We start from the raw sequence: 5,707 nt of genomic DNA on the forward strand, positions 1-5,707 counted from the left end.
CCAAGTCAAGGAAATGAGGGAATGACATGTCAAAACCAGAGTTGCTAAAGAAATGCTTATACCACTGGACACAAAATCTGAATGAGAGTTTTAATCATATAGTGCAATCAAAAATTCCAAAAACTATTTTTGTTAGGTTAGATACTTTTAAAATAGGTGTTTCTGATTGGTGTTTAGTGGTGGATTTTGTGACCAACCTAAAGTTCTGCAAAAATTAAATTTGAAATATAGTGAAAAAAATGTTATTTCAGTGTTATGGAATCTAGATGCGGCACAAGTGAAGAAAGCTGAAGTTTCAATAATGGAGCCTATAAAGACCAAAGAATCATAAGAAGAACACAGAAAAAGAAAAAAAGACTCAAAAGAAGCAGAGTTAGATCCAGATTATAGCCCAAGACTTTTAACAGTGTAAGTGATTTTATTTACTTTTAAACTGCGTTACTGGCAGTATGATTTTTTGGTGGATTTTTTAGTGGTGGATTTTGTGACCAACCTAAAGTTCTGCAAAAATTAAATTTGAAATATAGTGAAAAAAATGTCATTTCAGTGTTATGGAGTCTAGATGCGGCACAAGTGAAGAAAGCTGAAGTTTCAATAATGGAGTCTATAAAGACCAAAGAATCATAAGAAGAACACAGAAAAAGAAAAAAAGACTCAAAAGAAGCAGAGTTAGATCCAGATTATAGCCCAAGACTTTTAACAGTGTAAGTGATTTTATTTACTTTTAAACTGCGTTACTGGCAGTATGATTTTTTGTCCCACTTGTTCCTTTTTTCAAAAGCTATCAGAGCTAGGTAACTGAAATTTTTACAGGACATAACAGAGGCTATTTTACTTGCCTAGTACAAAATTCATGAATATATCTTCATTAAAAAAATTAAAAATTATTTTTTCACATAAAAAATTTTAATTTTCATAGAACAAAAAATTTTAAATCTGTAAATATTTCTCCAAACTTAGTAAATTTGGTAGGGAATTGGTATAAAATACTATCTAGATTCAGTAGTTAAATATCAGGGAAATCTGTTTAACCATTCAGAAGAAAAATGAATATAAATATTGCCAAACTAACATTACAGGCATGGGGGTGGTCACGCTTTCCTTAAACAGAGTGTGTTTTTATTATGCAGTTGGCTGTTACTTAGAAATGTAGTAGTGTATAATATATAAATCTATGATTTTATCTAAGCAGTTAAAATTTATGGAAGTTACCTTTGTGATGCATTTGTATTTTACATTGAAAAGTGTATTTTCAGAGCCTTCTATTATCAGTTGTTTCTTAAAAATATTCAATTTTTAACATTTAACTTGGGTTAGTATAGTGAAATAAGGTTAATATTTTCAACTTCCAGTACAATTTTACATATTTTTAAGAAAATGTTTATCTCAAAACATCCATTTATCACATAAAATAAGAGTGAATTATTAAGAATATCTTTCTGAATCTTTAATATTTAGGTGAATTCATTAATTCATGTAGAATTATCATATAAAAAGCAGTGGTATTTATAATAAGATACTCAGCCATATATATATTTCTATAATCAATCCTTTCAAAACCTATATCACCTGAATACTAATTCAAAATGTATGATTCAATCAATGTATGAATGTATGATTCAATGTTATCCACCCAAGTACAGAAAATAAATAAGATAAAATGACATATCTTGTTTTTTCATATGATTACTACAAAAGTACTTTTGCGGTAACCTGTATCTTCAGTTTCAGATATTTTTTGTAAAATATGTTGTGTAAAAATTACATATTAAATGTAAAAATAAAAATTTAAATGTTAAAAATATTAAAATTACATATTGTAACATTACTGGTACAGCAAGCCTGAATAACGGATTCCTACCAATTATTATGAAAGTAATAATTAGTATAATAATTGATGGAATCCAGAAAGGGTTTTGTAAAAAATAGGTCCATTTTACAATCGTCTTTTGTTATACTGCCTGCTGACACACAATGAATACCTGTTGTACAGTGAGAAAAGACCAGTTTGGAATTCATGGGAAGAAAAGCCTCAGTCAACTGTTCTCACGCTTCAACTTGGGTCCAGTCCGACAGGTAAAGAGGCTAGCTGTATAAATAGCCCAGTAAGACCAGCTAAAAAAAAAGAGTTCTGTTAGAACCAGTCTGCGAGGTGTTATGATGTCAGTCGCGCAAGGGCAGTTTTGCATGGAGTTCAGCAAGGAGAGGCTGCAAGTTGTGTGGTGTTGTGTGGGTTTGACAGAGTTCTATTAGAAACAGTCTGCGAGACACTGGGTGTCAGTCCCACAAGGGCAGTTCTACGAGGAGTTCAATGAGGAGAGTTTGCAAGTTGTGTGGGTTCAGCAGAGTTCTGTGAGCCAGTCCAGCGATACATTACAATGTCAGTCCAGCAAGGAGAGTCACAGGTGTGAGAGTGCGAGACACCAGTCCAGCAAGGAGGGTTTTGAATCCAGTTTGATACAAGTAAGATGACACCACGAGTAATTCCAGTAACCAAGAAATACTATTGGTGAGTTACAGTAAAACAATAAGTGTATAAGTGAAAGAAATAATGCAATAAACTTCATTCATAAACTGTTAGGGAAGATAGCAAAAGTATTTGCAAGTGAACACTATATGATTGTTCGTTAATACAAGACCAGTGGTTAAAAAGGGTTAAGACTAGTGATTTCTTTTGTTAATTGGTCTAGTTTTCTGTGTTGTCTACCTGGAATAAATTCCAAATGATTATTTATTTTGAAATAAAACTAAAATTATTATCTTTCTCTATCTTTTATTATTAATCTGTATTTATTATTTACTAATGATGTTTATCACTATTTGAGGTGTAATATTTTGATTGCTTATTTTTGTTGATTACGCTCTGTTTTTATGTTATGCTTACTATTTTTATTATGTTATGTTTTATGTCATGCTTACTGTTTTTATGTTCTATGTCATGTTATGAATTGATGGTTTGATTTGTTGTTATTGACATGAAATATTTTTGTCATTTATTACTATCATCCTGATTATTATTGTGGTTGTAATTATTATATTAATATTTTTGTTCATTAATTGTTTTATTATAGTCACTTATTATTATTATTATTATTATTATTATTATTATTGTATTTATCACCATTGTTATTATTATTATTAATATGTCTGGTTGTAATTATGAACATTTTAAATCGGTAAACTATAATTATATAAACATTCTATATTGTCAACCTCTCAATATCCTGATCGAGCTGCAAAACACACGATAGTATAAGATATGACGTCAATTAAAAATAAAATAAAGTAAAATAAAAACATACTACATGTATATGGCCAGCCAATACTATTAAATAAAATGTTTATGTAATATCTGTAAAAGTGCTTCTATCTATTGCAGCTTTTAAGTGTGTCCTCCTCATTCTGTTTGAAAGTTGATAAAGTTCAATCCCTGCCTACATTTATATATATAATACTTTTCCAGAATATCCAGATTTTTATTATTATTTTTTATATCTCCTTTCTTAATTTTCAATATTTCTAAATTAGTATTCATATCTGAAATATAATATTTTATTATTAATGAAGTGATCAACAACATTAGAAAAACCCAATTTTTTATGTTTGTACTGGCCTAAAATATTCATAAAATCTGACTTTAAAAGATCCATTGGTTTTACCTATATAAATGTCCTCATTACTCCTTATCTTATAAACCTCACATAAATTGTATAAATTATATGAATTAGTATTGTTATTACTATTATTATTGCTTTTTAATTATCTTATTATATAGTTGTTAGTTTTATAGGCAGGTTTAAATTTATTATTATCATAAACTTTAGTTATATTTTCAACGATGCTATTGGTGTATTAATAGTTTAAGTAAACATTTTCAACCTTTTGTGTGTTGTTGTGTGTTTGTGTCCCCGTTTTGTGATAAAATTCTATGATGAATTTCAGCCCCTTTCTCGCCCTCCAACCAGAGAAATTGGATTACTTTTTATTGATTGTCCTTGAAGCAAACTGCTAGCGGAGAAAACATGTTTACACTATAATAGCTGGAAGACAAATGACAAATGATTGCAATAACATGAAGACAAATGATTGCAATAACATTACGCACTTGCAACCACAGTCAGATCAACTCTAAGCACACATGCGCAGAAGGCTGTATGACAACCATGAAGGCGTGTTATGGCAAAAGTGTAGATATTTATTGAGTCATCCTCCTGTATATATACATATATACAGAATATATCTCCGAAGTCTTCCTGGGTCTTTCATAACCTATTACACTCCACATCTATAAATTGGAGTTAAAAACTTGTAAAAAATTTAATTCTGAACAAAACTGAAAAATAAGTTGAATAAAACAAAGAAAAGTTAGAAAAATTAGAGTTTTATTTAGAAGCAGTACACTGCATTAGGCCAAAGTGCGTTATAAAGGCAACCAGTTTGTAATGAATGTTAAAAAATAAGCCTGCCATTTCAACACATTTCTTGATATGCTTCTGTACTGCTTTTGTTGCTCTTCGTAATTCTTCAGGACTGATCTTAAGTTGCTCAGCTGCATCCATAATGCGGACAATTAATTACTCACATTAATGTATTTTTGTTTTGCATACAATATTTTTCATCCATCCCCAAAAATCTAAATGTGTTAGATTAGGCAATCTTGATGGCCAGGAATGCGGTTCTCCATAACCGATCCATTACTCAGGGAAATGATGATTTAAGTGAGTGGAAAACATAAGAGAAGTGGAGAGGCACGCCATCGTGCTGGAAGTATACTTTGTGTTTTAGCGCTAGAGAAACATCTTCAAGTAGCTACAATAATTCTTTTTGAAGTAAATGCAATTAGACCTCAGCATTAAAATGGCCAGGTAATATAAGCAATCCAAACATCTGATTGTAAAGAAGGCCCCACTATATATTGACCTAAATCATTGTTGAAAATTGACTTCTACTGTTTCATAAGGATTTAGTTCTGCCCATGTATTCTGATTGCATAAGTTGTTGAAGCAATCTCGAGTGAAAGTTTCCTAGTTGGTAAACAAAACATAGTTGTAGAGTTGTCAATTTGTATTCCAGCAGTTGCAGAACTCTATATGAAGCAGACCGTCTCCTGGGTATAGACGTTGAACTGACTGTTTATGATAAGGATAAAACTTCAATCCATCCATGAAATTTCACTCAAATAGACGTAGTGAACTGATCTTGGACTGTGCTGAACTGCATTGAAAATAATTTTATCAATAACATTGTTATGTTGGACAGATCGTAGTGAACCTGTTTCCCGAAGATTGATAAAATATTTATTCTGACTTCCTTTCTAATTGAATTTTTATATTCATGTGTTAATAACAAATTGACACCAGCCAACCCTTTCACAAATGACAACTTTTTTTCTTAAATGCCAGCACTGAACATATGTACAATGTTCTACCAACATGTAAACATAAATTACAGGATATCCAGTTCTTTTACCTACCAACATCATAAAAAACACTTATAATACATTAGCCACTAGGTGGTCTATTCACTCCCTCTCATTTACATTCTTTGCTCTCCTCATTCATCTTTTGCTAAAATAACACATGAGCTGGCAACTCTTTGTCCCTGGCATTTCATACCTTTTTTAAGATACAATAAATATGGCATTATAATTTCACTTTCCTTTCTTTTTTTTATGTAACTGTTTTATTTACAGATGGTATCACTCTTT

The sequence above is a fragment of the Lycorma delicatula genome, chromosome 9, assembly GCF_047948215.1.
Source record: "Lycorma delicatula isolate Av1 chromosome 9, ASM4794821v1, whole genome shotgun sequence".
Taxonomy (NCBI): Eukaryota; Metazoa; Arthropoda; class Insecta; order Hemiptera; family Fulgoridae; genus Lycorma; species Lycorma delicatula.